Source organism: Physeter macrocephalus, chromosome 2 (assembly GCF_002837175.3).
Source record: "Physeter macrocephalus isolate SW-GA chromosome 2, ASM283717v5, whole genome shotgun sequence".
NCBI lineage: Eukaryota > Metazoa > Chordata > Mammalia > Artiodactyla > Physeteridae > Physeter > Physeter macrocephalus.
In genome coordinates this window covers 7,753,274-7,772,974 of record NC_041215.1, presented here as the reverse complement: position 1 = coordinate 7,772,974, position 19,701 = coordinate 7,753,274, and the positions used below count along the sequence as shown (strand labels likewise).

The 19,701-nt window shown below is 42.5% G+C and overlaps 1 protein-coding gene across 4 annotated transcripts in view; it reads left to right on the top strand.

The window, feature by feature from the left end:
• Nucleotides 1–4,884: 4,884 nt before the first annotated feature.
• Nucleotides 4,885–19,701, top strand: part of UIMC1 (ubiquitin interaction motif containing 1) — a 170,803-nt gene continuing 155,986 nt past the window's right edge. For 3 of the 4 annotated variants that reach the window (XM_055079989.1, XM_024116287.3, XM_024116288.3), the window contains exon 1: nt 4,885–5,019. The gene's annotated coding sequence lies outside the window, so the exon portion shown is untranslated. Of the gene's footprint in view, nt 5,020–5,337; nt 5,689–19,701 lie in introns of those variants that run through there. The other variant, XM_055079986.1, reaches the window with a different exon arrangement.

Sequence of the window (19,701 nt, the reverse complement as noted above, 5' to 3'; positions counted from 1 at the left end):
CGGAGCTCCTTGACGGAGATAGATATCTTGTTGGGGGGAGATGACAGAATCCCCGGGCTGCCTCAGTCGTCCAGCATGGCCATCTCGGGAGTGGGCCTTCCCCTTCGGGACGGAGGGCAGTCCCTCTTCCAATGACCTGTTTGTTTACACACTGGGCATGGCCCAGGGGGCTCTTTCTGGCAATCTCAGGCCCAGTGGCCAGTTGACCTGCATTTGTAGCACTCCCCCTTGTTGTTCTTACCTCCAGACTGATAGTTCGACTTTTCTTGGCCCCCTTGGGTTATCCTGAGGTCGCAAGCCATGGCTGACAGCAACAGCTATCAGTTTTGCATGAGCCCTGCCCTGTCTTTTCTCATGTTGGGTTCTCTCTTCTTCCCCAGCTTTGGGGTACAGTTATTAAGTACCCCAAAGGCCACAGCTAGGAGTTGGGGCATGGGGGCTTGTGAGCCAAATTGTAACTTGTGGAGTTTCTGTCTAATATTACGTGCGGACTGGCTGATGAAGTGTTGTCCCAGAAGGGACTGACCTTCGGAAGTGGAGGAATCTATGTTGGTATACTTTTTTTTCTTTTAATTTCTTTATTTTATTTCTTTATTTTTTTGGCTGTGTTTGGTCTTCGCTGCTGCATGTGGGCTTTCTCTAGCTGCAGCAAGCGGGGGCTACTCTTCGTTGTGGTGCACGGGCTTCTCATTGTGATGACCTCTCTTGTTGTGGAGCGCTGGCTATAGGTGCGTGGGCTTCAGTAGTTGTGGCACGTGGGCTCAGTAGTTGTGGCTCACGGGCTCTAGAGCACAGGCTCAGTGGTTGTAGAGCACGGGCTTAGTTGCTCTGCGGCATTTGGGATCCTCCTGGACCAGGGCTCGAACCCGTGTCCCCTGCATTGGCCACTGTGCCACCAGGGAAGTCCTCAAATTTCCAGTTCTTAAGGATACACTCCAGAGGTGTCTCTTCTGGCTTGGAGGGGGATCCTTTCGTGCTGAGTAACCTGCAACTGAGAACACGAGAGTACTCCTAGAATGGAATCCGGTGTCCTGGAAACATTTACCAGGAGGCTTTAACCTGAAGGGATTCAGGGCGTCCCCCAAATTCCCTTCGAACCTGATGGGGTTTCAAGCGACCTCTCCTCTCCCATCAATTTTTGACCAGACGTCTCTGGCCTTCCTTTGTACCTTGTGCGAGGTACAGCACGGCCAGAGAAGGGCTTTTGAATCAGTGCAGACCGGTTGCCAGGGCTTTCCTTAAGAGGGATCCCTTATCTACAGAGCTTATGTCCTATGATAAGTCTTCCAATGCTGGGGTGTATTCCTCGCGACTGATCATCTACAAAGTTTGTAATTCGGGCTTCTGGGTAGAGGCCAGCCCGATAGGCTGTCTGTAGCAGTGTGTAGGCTGTCAAGGCCTGGAGTGACGGGGCTGATAGATGCAAAGACAAACCCTTGGAAAAATTGGAGTTGGGCGCTGTGGAAGATGGCATGGGTTTCAAGGCTCGAGGGCCGGGAGGTATAGAAATTCTCATAGTAAATCTCTGGGCATTGAGTGAGGTGAGAGACTAGACAACAGAAGAATCCAAAATCCTTTGCCCTATCTGTCTGGCAGCTAAGATAGAATTGGGAATTGTCTGACACAGGCAGCACTGGGTTTGGCAGGGGCGGGGATGCAGTTTAGGAATAATATCCAGGAAATCCTTCCCTAAAAGAGCGCGGAGATACGAAGTGAGAAAGAAACCTTGTTGTGCGAGTAAGGTGGGAAGGAAAGGCATAGTGGATGGTTCCTTACAGGACAGAGAGAGGGAGAGCAAGAGAGAGAGAGACCCCTGGGGCTCCTGCACAGTCGGAAATCACATTTCCACCACGTCCCAAAGGACGGTGTCAGCTGTCACCCAAGCGTTATTTGAATCTGCATGGCCTGGGAAATTCCCTTGCTACCCCCTATGTTGTTGGGGGGAGCCACGAGGCTGTGAGCGGACAGAGCAAGAGTGAAAGTCAGGGGCCTCAAGCCACAGCTGGGTGAACCCGCGGTTTACCTTGACTTCCCGAATTCCTGGGTTTTGGCACCAAATATGATCACGGGTGGCCTTGGCCTGCAGTGGCTTGAAGCAGGATTTCAGTTCCTGGCCAGTGATTGAGGTCGGGTCCCGGCAGTGAGAGCACCGGATCCTAGCCACTAGACCGGTGGTCAGTGACAAAGCCCTGGCCGTACGGCTCTGCAGAAAAAGAATCCCCACAAAGACGGAAAGTAGTGAAACAAGTAAAGTATTTATTAAGAGAAAAAAAGAGTACAGTATGTGTGGATAGACACATGGGTGGGCTCAGAGAGAGAGTCGCACCCTCATGGCAGCTTGAATCACTTTTATGGGGCATTTCTTCCATGTTTCCTTTGACCAATCATTTTGATTTGCCTGGTTCAGAGTCCATATTTGGTGTATCTCAGGATTTTCCCATGTGTGCATGCACATCTCTTAGCCAAGATGGATTCTACTGAAGAGGCCTATGGGTAGTGAGCATTAGTTGCCATCACTTAGCATCACTCCCCTTTTGACCTCCAAGGAGCCTTTCTGTGCATGTATAGTTGGGGAGGTCTCCTGACTTCAAGAATGAGGAATATAGGGACTTCCCTGGTGGCGCAGTGGTTTGGAGTCCGCCTGCCAATGCAGGGGACATGGGTTCGATCCCTGTTCCGGGAATATCCCACATGCCGTGGAGCAACTAAGCCCGTGTGCCACAAATACTGAGCCTGTGTGCCACAATTACTGGAGCCCGCGTGCCTAGAGCCTGTGCTCCGCGACAAGAGAAGCCACTGCAATGAGAAGCCCACGCACCGCAAAGAAGAGTAGCCCCCGCTCGCCGCAACTAGAGAAAGCCTGCACGCAGCAACAAAGACCCAATGCAGCCAAAACTAACTAACTAAATAAATTTATTTTTTAAAAAAAGAATGAGGAATATGTGGTCTCTTATCGTCTATCCCAGGAGGGCCTAGCCTCCTCTCTCAATTTTTCTGTTATTTCCGTCTCGGAGTATCGGTCCACAAGGAACGAACTCAAACCGTTTGCCCTGGGGGCCCATGTGTCTCCTGCCTCAAATTGGGGTTAGAGGAAGCAGAGGAAGAATTGACTGAGCTGGATTTTGGTGGATCAATTGGAGGTAGATGAGTTGAGGGAATAGGAAAAGGGCATTCTAGAATAAAATGTGACAAAAAAAGTACTAAGAATAATGTACATATAGTTCAGCTACCCAATTGTTAACATTTTGTTTAGTTTTCTTCTTTTTTTAAAAGAAATCATGACAGACCTGTCAGAAGTGCTCTTTATTCCTCCTTTCCATTTATCCTGGCTTCCACCCCTCCCCACTCTCCTGCCGTCATATTATCACAGCTTGTATTCATATATTCATCTAGTTCATTTTCTATACTTTACACACATATTTTCCATAATCAGTATATACTGTCATTCTATGTATTTTTAAATTTACATAAATCATTTCACATGTACACATAACAGAGCCACAAGGCTAAAACTAACGAATGATTTCTAAAACTGTTTTTCCCATTCTCTCCCTCCTTTGCTGGGAACTAAAACTTAAATTCTTTGTTACTGTGCATTCTTTGTTACTGATTAGCATGGGTGGGCATTCTTGCTGTTTTTGTGTGTTCCTCTGATCTTAACTCCAGCTCCAAGACTTTGCTTTAAATACACCAACTTTCTCCCCAGAAGGCAGGTCATAGTTTTCAAGGCACTAGTCTGCTACCCTCCTCATTTGCTGGCAAATCAATACATTTCTCTTTCCTTTATCCTCAAAACCTTGTCCTCATTATTCTCATTTGGCGGGGGGGACAAGGACGGAATTTTCGGTAACATATTCGTTGGCACGTTGCTATTTCAACAACTCTAACGAGCTGTCAAATGTTGATACGTATAGGACTCATTTATTAGTTTTATTTGTTGTAATATTTTATTGTAGGAACATACCACATTTTATTCATTCATGTCTTATTGTACATTTCCTTTGTTTTCATTTTTCACAGGGAAGTGGGCTTGAACATGAACATTTCTTCGGCACACCTGTATACATGAAATTGCTGGGTCATAAAATGCACATTTAAAATTTCACCAAAAGTGGCTATTCTAATTTTTTGCTTCCACCTGGCATCTCTAAGAGTTTCTGTTTCCCAGATTTCCTTCTTCCCATGAAATGGTCAGACTTTAACATTTACCATCCGGAGATAGTTTTCAAGTGGTCTTACCAGATAATTTCAGTCTAACTTTATTTATATAAATTTATTTATTTAGTTTTGGCTGCAGTGGGTCTTCTTTGCTGTGCACAAGCTTTCTCTAGCTGCGGCGAGCGGGGACCACTCTTCATTGGGGTGCACGGGCTCTAGGCGCCCGCGGCCTTCAGTAGTTGTGGCACACAGGCTCAGTAGTTGTGGCTCGCGGGCTCCAGAGCACAGGCTCAGTAGTTGTGGCACATGGGCTTAGTTGCTCTGCGGCATGTGGCATCTTCCCGGACCAGGGCTTGAACCCGTGTCCCCTGCGTTGGCAGGCGGATTCTTAACCACTGCGCCACCAGGGAAGTCCTCAGTCTAACTTTAGATACATGCAAAGACAGGGCCAGAGGAGGCTTGATGTGGCAGAGAAGCCGTTGAAGGTTTCCTGTAGGGTTTCGGGGACCCTGTTACTACTCTTTGGTTTCCCTCAAAGCACTAGCTAGCAAATGATAAAGCAAACGAACAAACTGCGAGACCACCGGGAGGTGCCCAGTCTGCCCTTGGAAATAGAATCCACCTCGCGCTGATGGCGCCCCCACCTCACACGGTTGGTATGTCCTGGCGGCAGTCTCCCCCCGCAATGCGGGTTGGTTCCGTCCCCGGACGCCCGCGCATGCGCCTGCTTCGAGAGCTCGTCTCTCCGCGGTACCTCAGCTTCGCGCGCCCTCGTTCACCCCTAGTTCCTAACGAGCTGCGGACGCTTGCGACCCGCGGCACCCGAGAGGAGGGGCTCAGCGAAGCGGCGGGGGCCGGTTGGTGAGTACTTGCCGCTTCGGTATACCTCCCTCCCGCCTACTTCCCGCCTCCTTCTCACCCTCCGGGGGGCCGCGGCCCGCTCCTTTCCCGGAGGGGCGCCTCTGACTTGGGGGTAGGGCCCTCTCGACGGTGAGGCGGGTCTCACCGGACGCCGAGGTGGGCGCCTCCTGAAGGGACGGCCCTTTGGGACGGCGGGGTAGGCCCCTTGGAAAACCGGGGATGGCCCCGCAGGGTACTGGGCACCTCCCGACGCCGGGTGGGCCCCTGGTGACGCCGGATGGGCTTCCGCCCTCAGGTGCCCGGACCGCGCCCCTCACACAGAGGGTGCGGCCTTCATTCTCCCCGGGGTCCCCAGGCGAAGGGCTCTGGTTCCCGCCAGCCCCTCGAAGGCGTCTTCCTCACGCTGAGCACCGCGCAAGCGGCCTCCGTCCGTGCCGTCTCCTTCCGCGGGGTCCCACAGCCGGGACTTCTCGTGGAGTTAGGACGACTGGGCCCCTCCGCCCCTCGAAGGCGTCTTCCTCACGCTGAGCACAGCGCAAGCGGCCTCCGTCCGTGCCGCCTCCTTCCGCGGGGTCCCACAGCCGGGACTTCTCGTGGAGTCAGGGCGACTGGGCCTCTTCGCCCCTTTCTCCTCACGCTCCCTCCCTACTCCAGGCTACTGTTTTGTTGGTGAGTGATCTAGTTTTTTTGCCCAGATATAAAGATGTTCCTTGGGAATCCTTATCATCATTTACCACTTTCCTCTCCAACAGAACTAGTATGTTTCCGCGCTGTACGGTGATAGTGTTTCAGGCCTTTTACATACACATTTGTTGAATCTTCACGACAGTCTTGTGCGATAGGTACTCTTATCCTCCTCACTTTACATATTAGATAACTGAGGATCGAAGACACACATGGCGTAAGTCGTTGAGCTGGTTTTGAATCCAGCCAGACTGACTCCAACGTTCTTGTTCTTGTATTTAGTCACTGAGAATGAGTAACACCCAGGAAAAAGTGAAAGTTTATGCTACTGTTTTTATTTTTTCCTGTCAGAGGCAGTGCCTTTTAGTTGAATCCAAAAATGTGTCTCTTTGGAATCAGAAACATCGCGCTTCAATTCCCAACTTTCCCATTTACGAACTTAAGAAATTACCAGCTGTTTGCTTTTGAATGTTTGCTGACGTGTAAAATCGTGATAAAAATAACGTAAAATAATGATGCCTACCATATAGAGTTATTGGGAGGAGTAACCTCTATAATGCGTGTGAGGTACCTAAAATAGTGTCCAAGGATTCAGTAAATAACTAATTATTTCTCAGTGTGTTTGGATTCTGTTTTTACACACTTGTCCTAAACTGAGGCTGAGTATAAACTGGAAAATAGAGCATCAGGTGTGTGTGTAGGTGTGCGTTTACCTTCTTTTAAATTGGAGAAACATTCAAGCTGATCAGTTGATGAAGAGCTTGGTACCAAGTTTCTTGAATGGTGACTTATTTAGGCGTAAAAGTCAATCATTCATAGAGGACTGTTAAGGTCGCTATGCCCCCAAGCTTTCAGAGCAATTTTGACAGGTTTGGTAGGGAGAATGTCAAGATTTTAAATTATCTTGTCAGTGATTGTTCTTCAGATAGATCAAGATGGTGAAAGTGCTGAACAAAACAGAAAAATAATATCTTCCAAATTGGAGATTTTCAAGGACACTACCAACCTGTGATGTAACAAGTCTCATTTTTGGGTCACCTTTCCTGCTTGTGCATTCTTTAGAGACATTTTGTTTCTAACTGTCGTGATTAAGAAGAGACTTGGCATCTATCTAGACGCTGTTCATTCTTTGCAGACAAAGTGGTAATTCATTCTGTAGCCTCTGTTCAAGTAATTGAAGATAAGCCATTATTTTAGTGATTTTTTTTTTTTTTTTTTCATTTTGAAGGGTAGCAACTTAAATAGTAGTTGAACTGTATGTTAGGTTGTTCGTTTAAATTGGCTGAGCAGTGACCTTTTTACTCTTAGAATTTCGGTGGAAATAGTGTGGCTAAATCTCATGAAGCACTGGAATTTTGAAATCTGTGGGGTGCCTCTACTTAACACTTCTTACTGATCCCTTATCTGCTGTGATTCTTTGAAAACCCATTTTGAGCCTGAAGGTGGTTCTGTGCTAGGGAGAAGAGTTTTTACTTATTTAAATATCTTTAAGGAATTACATGTATTTGGTGGTGTAGCTACCACTGCTATCATGTTTGAACATACTGGTTTAAATAACTAAATGTACAGGAAACACTTAAAAAGATGAAAACTGTTCCTTACAAGATGTTTTCCTAGGGCACTGTGATTCCTCCAGCCTTCCCCCATACTTATCCCTACCTATTCATTATATTCTTTTAGATTCAAGGATCACCTTAAGTCTTATTATTCTCCGTATAGCTTCCCACAGCCTATAATAATTTTAGCCTTCTGTGCCTTTATATAGCATTTAATAATTTAAATATATATAATTTAAATGTATATTTTATTGAATTATATTTAATAATTTAAATATATAAGTTATATCCAAAATTTAAATATAAGCATAAAGTATAATTCATCTAATAGTTATGTGTGCATACCTTACATTAGGCAGCAGTTCTAGTTGGAAGAAATCCAAAGATTAAGTCATGGAGTATTGGAGTCAGGATTTGGAGTCGAGAGAGAAATGTGCAAGTGCCTGCTTTGTGGCTTTGGGCAAGTTACTTTTCTGAACCTTTGTTTCCTCATAATAATTATATATACTTCTTAGGTTTTTATGAGGATTAATTAAATATTCATTCACTCACAAATATTTATTATTAAAAAAAGCCCTTCTTAAAAAAGTATTGTTGACATACAATGAAGTGAACCAACCTTAATTGTATAGCTCAGTACATACATCCATGTAACTGCCACCCAAATAAAGATATGGAACATTTCTAGCACCTCAGAAGGGTCGCCTGTGCCCCTTCCCAGTCAGTACCCTCCAGAGATAACTAGTGTTCTGACTTCGTCACAGTAGGTTAATTTTTTTAAAACAGCTTTATTGAGATATAATTCATATACCGTACAATTTACCCACTTAAATGTACAATTCAGTGGCTTTTAGTATTTTCACAGAGTTGTGTAACCATCACAACAACCAATTTTAGAACATTTCTTCACCCCAAAGAGAAACTCCATACCCCTAAGCCATCAGTACCAATCCCCCTGAGCCCTAAGCAATCACTGATCTACTCTCTGTCTATATAGATTTACCAATATGGATATTTCATGTAAATGGAGTCATACAGTATGTGGTCCTTCTGGCTTCTTTTTACTTAGCATGGTGTTTTCAAGCTTTATGTATGTTGTTACATGTATCAGGCTTCATTCCTTTTTATTGCTGGATAATTTTCCGTTGTGTGGATGTGACATTATTCCTTCATCTGTTGATGGACATTTGGGTTGTTTCCATTGTGGGGCTCTCATGAGTAATGCTGCTTTGTGAACATTTATGTACAAGATTTTGTGTGGACATAAATTTTAATTTCTTTTGGCTATTTACCTAGGAGTGGAATTGCTGAGTCGTATGGTAACTCTAATTTTAACATTTTGAGGAACTGCTAGACTGTTTTCCAAAGAGGCTTCACTATTTTACATATCCACCAGTAGTGTATGAGGGTTCAATTTCTCCACATCCTTGCCTACACTTGTTATTGTATGTCTTTTTTTATTTTTAAATTTTTTATAAGTTTTAAAAAATGTTTTATTTTTTTAATTTTATTTTTATTTATTTTTAGCTGTGTTGGGTCTTTGTTGCTGCGTGCGGGCTTTCTCTAGTTGCGGCGAGCGGGGGCTACTCTTCGTTGCGGTGCATGGGCTTCTCTCGTTGCGGAGCATGGGGTCCAGTCGCGCGGACTTCAGTAGTTGTGGCTCTCGGGCTCTAGAGCGCAGGCTCAGTAGTTGTGGCGCACGGGCTTAGTTGCTCCGCGGCATGTGGGATCTTCCCGGACCAGGGCTCAAACCCATGTCCCCTGCATTGGCAGGCGGATTCTTAACCACTGCGCCACCAGGGAAGCCTTATTGTATGTCTTTTTGATCATACACCCATTCTGGTGGGTGTAAAGTGGTTATCACATTGTGGTTTTGATTTGCATTTCCCTGATGGCTATTCGATTTGAGCATCTTTTCACGCATTTGCTTGAGAAAAAGCAACAGGAAAGAGATTATATTCAGTGTGATTTTCAGCATCCTAGAAACACCATTATTTATGTAGAGCAGAGATAAAGTTGTAAGCAGATAATGTGGCAATGGATTTCACCTTATTCTGGCACAACCTAATTTTGGCTGCCTTACCAGGTGAATCCAGTAAACAGAGACCCTCTTTTCAAACCAGTTTTAGGGGATGTGCTACCCTTCTTACTACTGTTAGCCTCTTCTCATCAGGTCACCCTTTATTCCTGTAGCCCTGTCTACTCACTAGGTAGTGTTTCAGTTTTCTGCTCTCTAAAGGTTCCAAAAGAGTCTGTCTATTGATTTCATCACCCAAAACCGAGGTATATGGATGAGTCAGTGTATGTGTGTGTGTGTGTGTGTGTGTGTGTAAGTGTGCGTGTTCATGAAAGAGATAGAGATAGACCAAAGACATAGCAGAGGGAGAGAGAAGGAGAGAGAGGGAAAGTTAGAAAAATAATCCCTTTTACTTTTCCCCTTTTCCGGTTTTGTTTTTCAAGTATGGGACTGTGGTTTTTTTTTTAGTTTGTTTAATTAATTAATTAATTATTTTGGCTGCGTTGGGTCTTCATTGCTGCATGCGGACTTCCTCTAGTTGTGGCGAGCGGGGGCTACTCTTCATTGTGGTGTGCAGGCTTCTCATTGCCGTGGCTTCTCTTGTTGCGGAGCACAGGCTCTAGGCACACGGGCTTCAGTAGTTGCAGCACATGGGCTCAGTAGTTGTGGCACGTGGGCCCTAGAGCACGTGGGCTTCAGAAGTTGCTGTGCGTGGACTCAGTAGTTGTAGCTTGCGGGCTCTAGAATGCAGGCTCAGTAGTTATGGCACACGGGCTTAGTTGCTGTGTGGCATGTGGGATCTTCCTGGACCAGGGATTGAACCCATGTTCCCTGCATTGGCAGGCGGTTTCTTAACCACTGTGCCACCAAGGGAGTCCCTGGGACTATGGTTTTGGATCAGCATAGTCTCTCTGGTTTTTTTCAATCAGAATATTTTCTAATAAAACTCCTCCTGGGGCTTCCCTGGTGGTGCAGTGGTTGAGAGTCCGCCTGCCGATGCAGGGGACACGGGTTTGTGCCCCGGTCTGGGAAGATCCCACATGCCGCGGAGCTGCTGGGCCCGTGAGCCATGGCCTCTGAGCCTGCACGGCCTGAGCCTGTGCTCCCCAAAGTGAGAGGCCACAACAGTGAGAGGCCTGCATACTGCAAAAAAATAAAAAATAAAAATAACTCCTCCAAATTTTGCTTATTTGGCATGGGATCACTTCTCTAGTCTTTAGTGATGATTTGAAAATTCCTGTTTTTTTTTAAATTAATTTTTATCGAAGTATAGTTACTTTACAATGTTGTGTTAGTTTCTGCTGTACAGCAAAGTGAATCAGTTGTACGTATACACATAGCCCCTCTTTTTTGGATTTCCTTCCCATTTAGGTCACCACAGAAAATTGAGTAGAGTTCCCTGTGCTGTACAGTAGGTTCTCATTAGTTATCTATTTTATACATAGTAGTGTATGTATGTCAGTCCCAGTCTCCCTATTCATCCCACCCCCTCCTTCCCCCCCGGTATCCATACATCCATTCTCTACATCTGTGTCTCTATTTCAGCTTTGCAGATAAGTTCATCTGTATCATTTTTCTGGATTCCACATATAAGTGATATTATATGATATTTTTCTCTTTCTGATTTACCTCACTCTGTATGACAGTCTCTGGGTCCATCCACGTCTCTGCAGGTTGCACAGTTTCATTCCTTTTTATGGCTAATGTTCCACTGTATATATGTACCACATCTTCTTTATCCATTTTTCTGTCGATGGACATTTAGGTTTGCTCCATGTCCTGGCTATTGTAAAGAGCGCTGAGGTGAACATTGGGGTGCATGTGTCTTTTTGAATTATGGTTTTCTCTGGGTATACGCCCAGGAGTGGGATTGCTGGGTCATATGGCAGTTCTGTTTGTTTTTTTTTTTTCCCCCGGTACGCAGGCCTCTCACTGTTGTGGCCTCTCCCGTTGCGGATCACACGCTCCAGATGTGCAGGCTCAGCGGCCATGGCTCACGGGCCTAGCTGCTCCACGGCATGTGGGATCTTCCTGGACCGGGGCACGAACCCCTGTCCCCTGCATCGGCAGGCAGACTCTCAACCACTGCGCCACCAGGGAAGCCCTGTTTTTAGTTTTTTAAGGAACCTCCATGCTGTTCTCCATAGTGTCTATATCAATTTACATTCCCATCAACAGTGCAAGAGGGTTTCCTTTTCTCCACACCCTCTCCAGTATTTATTGTTTGTAGATTTTTTTGATGATGGCCCTTCTGACCAGTGTGAGGTGATACCTCATTGTAGTTTTGATTTGCATTTCTCTAATAATTAGTGATCTTGGGCATCTTTTCATGTGTTTATTAGCTACCTGTATGTCTTCTTTGGAGAAATGTCTATTTAGGTCTTCCGCCCATGTTTTGATTGGGTTGTTTGTATTTTTGATATTGAGCTGCATGTGCTCTTTGTATATTTTGGAGATTAATCCCTTGTCAATTGCTTCATTGGCAAATATTTTCTCTCATTCTAAGGGTTGGCTTTTCATTTTGTTATAGTTTCCTTTTATGCACAAAAGCTTTTAAGTTTAATTAGGTCCCATTGTTTATTTTTGTTTTTATTTTCATTAGTCTAGGATGTGGGTCTTTTAAAAAAGATCTTGCTGTGATTTATGTCAGAGAGTGTTCTGCCTATGTTTTCCTCTAAGAGCTTTATAGTGTCCAGCCTTACATTTAGGTCTTTAAACCATTTTGAGTTTTATTCTTGTGTATGGTGTTAGGGAGTGTTCTAATTTCATTCTTTTACATGTAGCTGTCCAGTTTTCCCAGCACCACTCTGGCTAATTTTTATTGGGTTATTTGTCTTTTTATTTTTGAGTTATAAAAGTTTAAAAAAATATATGTTCTAAGTACAAGTCCCTTATCACATATGTGATTTGTAAGAATTGTCTCCAGTTCTGGGGGCTGTCCCTTTGCTTTCTTGATAGTGTCTTGAAGCACAAAAGTTCTTAATTTTTGATGTCCAGTTTATCTAGTTTTTCTTTTGTTGCTTGTGCTTTTGATGTCATGTCTAAGAAACCATTATCTAATTCAAGCTCATAAACATTTATGCATATGTTTTCTTCTATGAGTTTTATAGTTCTAGCTCCTACAGTTAAGTCTTTGATCTATTTTGAGTTAATTTTTGTATAGTGTGAGGTAGGGGTCAAGTTTCATTCTTTTGCATCTGGCTGTACAGTTTTCCCAGCACCATATGTTGGAAAGACCATTCTTTGCCTATTGAATGGTCTTGGCACTGTTGTTGAAAATCAGTTGACTGTAAACATGACCATATATTTCTGGACTCTCAATTCTGTTCCATTGATCTATATGTTCATTCTTTCTTTTTCGCTTTTTTTTTTTTTTTTTGTGGTATGCGGGCCTCCCTCTGCCGCGGCCTCTCCTGTTGCGGAGCACAGGCTCCGGATGCGCAGGCCCAGCGGCCATGGCTCACGGGCCCAGCCGTTCTGCGGCATGTGGGATCCTCCCAGACCAGGGCGCGAACCCGGTTCCCCTGCATCGGCAGGCGGACGCGCAACCACCGCGCCACCAGGGAAGCCCTATATGTTCATTCTTAATGCCAGTGCCACACTATCTTGATTACTGTAGCTGTGTAGTAGATTTTGAAATCAGGAAGTGTTAGTCCTCCAACTTTTTTTTTCCAAGATCGTTTTGATTATTTTGGTACCCTTGGATTTCCATGTGAATTTTAGGATCAGCTTGTCAGTTTTCACCAAAAAATCAACCAGGATTTTATTAGGGATTGCTTTGAATCTGTATGTCAATTTGAGGAGTATTGCCATCTTAATGTTGTCTTTCGGTCCTTGAACATGGAATGTCTGTCCATTTATTTATTAAAATATTTATTTATTTGGCTGTGCTGGGTCTTAGTTGTGGAATGTGGGATCTTTAGTTGCAGCGTGCGAACTCTTTAGTTGTGGCATGTGGCATCTAGTTCCCTGAACCCGGGCCCCCTGCCTTGGGAGTGCGGAGTCTTAGGCACTGGACCATGAAGGAAGTCCCCCTTTCCATTTATTTAGATCATCTTTATTTTCTCTCAAAAATGTTTTGTAGTTTTTGAGTATAAGTTTTGCATGTCTTTTGTTAAAGTTACGCCTAAGTATTTTATTCCATGTGATGCTTTCGTAAATGGAATTTTAAAATAATTTTATTTTCAGATTGTTCAGGTGAGTGTATAGAAATACAATTTATTTTTGCTTATTGATCTTGTATTCTATAACCTTGCTGAACTTTATTAGTTTGATAGTTTTTTAGTGGATTCCTTAGAATTTTCTATTTAAAAGATCATTGCGTCTTAAGATACAGTTTTACATCTTTCTTTCTAATCTGGTTGCCTTGTCTTTTTCTTGCCTAGTTGCCCTGACTGGAACCTCTAGCACAATGTTGAATAGAAGTGCTGAGAGTGGACATCCTTGTCTTGTACCTGATCGAAGGGGAAAACTTCATTCTTTTACCATCAAGTCTAATATTAACTGTGGATTTTTTCTGTAGATACCTTTTATCAGGTTGAGGAAGTTCCCATCTATTCATAGTTTATTGAGTGTTTTTATTATGAAGTGGTGTTGAATTTTGTCAAGTGCTCTTTCTGTGTATAAATTATGTGGTGTTTGTCCTTTAATCTGTTGATATGGTATAATTAATTGATTTTCAGATCTTAAACCAACCTTGCATTCTTTCGATGCATCTTACTTGGTCATGGAGTATGATCCTTTTTATACTGGTTTTGGTTTGCTAGTATTTTGTTGAGGATTTTTACATCTATATTCATATGAGATATTGGTTTCTTTTTTTCTTTAGTTGTCCATGTCTGGTTTCGGTATCAGGGTAGTTAGTACTGGTCACATAGAATGAACTGGAAAGTATTCCCCCTCTTCTATTTTTTTTGAGGAGTTTGTGAAAGATTGATAATTCTTCAAATGTTTAGTAGAATTTCACAGCAAATTAGAAATGGTAGGACTAGAGATGAGCTGAAAGGTGTAGGTGCAGTTGTGCATCTTGTAGTCATTTGAATTGAGTTTGTAATTGAAAGCCCAAGAGTGAATGCCACTGCAAAGTGACAGAGTAGAGACAGAAAGAGATGAGTACAGAATACTGGTAAATACTTTTATTTAGGTGAGAGGAATAGAAAGAAGAGGCAGAAAAAGAGAGGTCAGAACTAGGAGGAAAAACTCAGTTGAGCAGTGTTGCAAACACTAAGTTAGAGTATCATGAAGAAGGGGTTCGCCAAGATGGCTAGTGGAATGAAAGCTGAGAAGAGGCATGTCAATTTGGTGGCGAGGAGATCTATGATGATCTTAAAGGGAAGGCAGATTCAGAATATATAGCATATGAAGGAGAGAAGAGGGTGATAAGTGGAGACAGTGGATATGGAATATGCTCCTTAGAATTAATGTCAAAACTTCAAATTATTTCCAGAGTTTACAAGTTTGCAATATTTTCACATGGTTCAAAATCCAAACAGTAGAGAAAATCTCTTTCCCTACTCTGTCCTTCAAATTCCCTCTCACATTCTTGGTAGTTTCTTGTATATCCTACCAGATGAATTTTAAAGCAGAATGCTGTGTGTGTGTGTTTTACTTTATACAAATAATATCATTACAAACATGCGGTTCTGAATCTTGTTTTTTAAATTAATAATTGGTTTGGAAATTATTCTGTGTCAGTGTATAGAGACCTGAATAAAAAATTTGATGATAAGGCAAAGTAGAGGTAACTATATTGTTACTAGGATGGGTTATTTTTAGGCTTACGAAGTCTTGATAATGCTTGTAGCAAGGGAATAGAGTGGATCTTGAAAGAACTTAAATATTGATATAAGAATGTTTGGGAGGAGCTTATTGGGAAAGAGTTGAAGGCAGAAGTGCCTTAGAAAGGATCAGTGAAAAAGTAGTTGGCTTGATATTTGAGTTTCTCCAGGAATCTTATCTTTTAAAAATTTATTAATATTAAAATTTGAATTTATTTTTATCTATTTTTTATTGAGGTGTGATTGATTTACAAAATTATATTATTTCAGGTGTACAAAACAGTGATACAAAATTTTTGTAGATTTTACTCCATTTACAGTTACTACAAACTATTGGTTGTATTCCCTGTGCTGTACAATATATCCTTGTAGCTTATTTATTTTCTAAATAGTAGTTTGTACCTTTTAATCCCTTACCCTGTCTTGCCCCTCCCCCTTCCCTCTCCCCACTGGTAACCACTAGTTTGTTCACTGTCTGTGAGTCTGTTTCTTTTTTGTTATATTCACTCATTTTATTTTTTAGATTCCACATATAAGTGATAACATGCAGTATTTGTCTTTCTCTGTCTGACTTACTTAGTATAATATTTTCCCAGGTCCATCCATGTTGTTGCAAATGTTAAAATTTCTTTCTTTTTTATGGCTGAATAGTGTTCTATTGTATATGTATGCCACATTTTCTTTATACATTAACCTATCAGTGAACCTTTTAGGTTGCTTCCATATCTTGGCTATTGTAAATAATGCCGCTGTGAGCATTGCAGTGCATGTATCTTTTTGAATTAGTGTTTTCGTTTTCTTTGGATATACATGCAGGAGTGGGATTGCTGGATCATATGGCGGTTCTATTTTTAGTTTTCTGAGAAATCTCTATACTGTTTTCCACAGTGGCTGCACCAATTTACAGCCTCATCAACAGTGTACGAGGGTTCCCTTTTCTCCACTTTCTTGCCAACATTTGTTATTTGTGGTCTTTTTGATGATAGCCATTCTGTCAGGTATGAGGTCAGGAATCTTACCATGATAGCTGGGAGCAAGACGTACACAGCAAGTGTATTTTCCCAGGGTTAGGGGGTTTTAGAGATTCCCCTTGAAATGGCTGAGTATGGGACCCAGGAGAGGTAGCAAGTTATGAGAGGCAAAATTATGGTTTCTTCTTTAGTGTTGAGTACAATGCTGATTATCATTTGGTTTCCTTAATATAAATCCTGCGTCTTTTTCTTAAGGTGGAAAAGTACTTAGAAAAATTATTAAACCTTAAGCTACTTGAACAAATTACCTAACAAAGACTTTTTAAGTTCAGTTTTTAGTTAACAGAAAATTTTTCCTAAAAATTACTTTTGGACTAGAGTCATGGTTGAAGGTTGTAAACTGAATTATTTCTGTTTTTGATGGCCTGATAAAAATTTATCAATGCCATTTCTTTTTTTTTTATTTTACACAAAAGATATCATGCTTTATTTACTGTTCTGTTTCTTTTTTTCATTTATTGATATGTATCTTGGAGATTTTAAATATAAGCCTTTGCTTTAAAAAAAATTGATAAAATATACATAACACAAAATTTACCATTTTAACCATTTTAAGTGTACAGTTCATTGGTATTAAGTACATTCACATTGTTGTGCAACCATTACCACCATCCATCTCCAGAACATTCTTCATCTTCCCAAAGTGAAATGCTGTACCATTAAACAATAACTCCCCCCATCTCTCTCTCTCCCAAGCCCCTGGCAACCCCATCTACTTAATTATTCTTGCCAGGACTTTAATATTGAATAAAAATGGTAAGAGTTGGCATCCTTGTCTTGGTCCTGATCTTAGAAGAAAAGCTTTCACCTTTTCACTGTTAAGTATGATGTTGGCTGTGGACTTGTCATATATGTTCTTTATTATGCTGATATATGTTTCCTTATTACCTACTTTGTTGAGAGTTTTTATCATAAATGGATGTTGAATTTTGTCACATGCATTTTCTGCATCTTTCGAGATGATCATATGATTTTTATCCTTCATTTTGCTAATGTGGTTTATCACATTGACTTGCAGATGTTGAATCATCCTTGCATGCCTGGACTAAACCCTGTTTCATCATGGTGTATGATCCTTTCAGTGTATTGAATTCAGTTTGCTAATATTTGGTTGAAGATTTTTGCATCTATATTCATCAGGGATATAGGCCTGTAATTTTCTTTTCTTGTGGGATCCTTGTCTGTTTTTTTTTTTTTTTTTTTTTTTTTTGCGGTATGCAGGCCTCTCACTGTTGTGGCCTCTCCCGTTGCGGAGAACAGGCTCCGGACGCGCAGGCTCAGCGGCCATGGCTCACGGGCCCAGCCGCTCCCTGCGGCATGTGGGATCTTCCCGGACCGGGACACGAACCCACGTCCCCTGCATCAGCAGGCGGACTCTCAACCACTGTGCCACCAGGGAAGCCCCCTTGTCTGGTTTTGTTATCAGGGTAATGCTGGCCTTGTAAAATGAGTTTGGAAGTGTTCCCTCCTCTTTTGTTTTTTGGAAGATGTTGAGAGGGATTGGTGTTGAGTTCCTCTTTAAATGTTTGGTAGGATTCACCAGTGAAGCCATCTGTCTGGCCCTGGACTTTTGTTTGTTGGGAGGTTTTTGATTAGTGATTGAATTGCCTTACTAGTAATTGGTCTGTTCAGATTTTGTATTTTTTTTAATAAATACTTTTTCCTTTTCTTTTTTAAAATATTTTAAAATTTTATTTACTGTTTATTCTGGCTGCGCTGGGTCTTAGTTGTGGCACTCGGGATCTTCACTGTGGCATGTTTAGCTTTGGCCTGCAGGCTCTTAGTTGTGGCATGTGAACTCTTAGTTGCGGCATGCATGTGGGATCTAGTTCCCTGACCAGGGATTGAACCCAGGCCCCCTGCATTGGGAGCATGGAGGCTTACCCACTGGACCACCAGGGAAGTCCCTAGATTTTGTATTTCTTAATGATTCAGTCCGGTATGTTGTATGTTTCTAGGAATTTATCCATTTCTTTGATGATGTCCAAGTTGTTGGCATATAGTTGTTCATAGCAGTCTTTTATGATCCTTTGTATTTCTGTGGTATCAGTTGTAATGTCTCCTCTATCATTTCTTTTTTTTCCTTTTTTTTTTTTTTTTTTTTGCAGTACGTGGGCCTCTCACTGTTGTGGCATCGGCAGGCGGGCTCTCAACCACTGCGCCACCAGGGAAGCCCTCCACTGATTTTTTTCCATTGTGTTTTTAGTCCTTGCTTCATTTATTTCTGCTGTGAACTTTGTCTATTATTACAGTCTTTGTCTTATAAAGTCTATTTTGTCTGCTATAACCATAGCTGCTCCAGCTTTCTTTTGGTTTCCATTTGCATGGAATATCTTTTTCTCCATACCTTCACTTTCAGTCTGTGGGTGTCCTTACATCTGAAGTGAATCTCTTGTAGGCAGTATATAGATGGGTCTTTTTTTTTTTTTTTTTTTTTAGTTCATTCAACAACTGTGTCTTTTGATTGGAGAATTTAGTCCATTTACATTTAAAGTAATTATTGATAGCTGTGTACTTATGGCCATTTTGTTAGTTGTTTTCTGGCTGTTTTATAATTCCTCTATTCCTTTCTTCTCTTGCTCTTTTCTTTTGTGATTTGATGATTTGCTATAGTAGTATGCTTAGATTCCCTTCTCTTTATTTTTTGTGTGTCTGCTATAGATTTTTGCTTTGTGGTTATCATGAGGCTTACATAAAAGAATTTAGGGCAGTCTGTTTTAAGTTGATAACGACTTAAGTTTGAACACTTTATAAAGCTTTATATTTTTCCTCCTCCCCACAACATTTTATGTTTTGAGGTCACAATTTACATGTTTTAATCTTGTGCATCTTATAACAAATTATTATTTTTTTAAAAATTTATTTATTTATATTTTGGCTGTGTTGGGTCTTTGTCACTGTGTGTGGGCTTTCTCTAGTTGCAGCCAGCGAGGGCTACTCTTCCTTGCGGTTCACTGGCTTTTTATTGTGGTGGCTTCTCTTGTTGTGGAGCACAGGCTCTAGGTGCGCAGGCTTCATTAGTTGTGGCACGTGGGCTCAGTAGTTGCAACTCGCAGGCTCAGTAGTTGTGGTGCACGGGCTTAGTTGCTCCATGGCATGTGGGATCTTCCTGGACAAGGGCTCTCTCCTGCATTGGCAGGGAGATTCTTAACCACTGCGCCACCAGGGAAGTCCAGCCTACTTAATTTTTTTGGCTCTCAGTAGTTTAGGGTATGCCAAGACCTGTTAGTATCCCAAAGGGGAAGAACTCAGTCCCTAGGTTAAAGGCTGATTGGAAGCCAGACCCTTAGGCAGCAGCTTTTAAAGTATGCAGATAGGGCTTCCCTGGTGGCGCAGTGGTTGAGCATCTGCCTGCTAATGCAGGGGACACGGGTTCGAGCACTGGTCTGGGAAGATCCCACATGCTGCGGAGCAACTAGGCCCGTGAGCCACAACTACTGAGCCTGCGAGTCTGGATCCTGTGCTCCGCAACAAGAGAAACCGTGATAGTGAGAGGCCCGTGCACCGCGATGAAGAGTGGCCCCCGCTTGCCACAACTAGAGAAAGCCCTCGCACAGAAACGAAGACCCAACACAGCCAAAAATAAATAAATAAACAAATGTGGGGTTAAAAAAAAA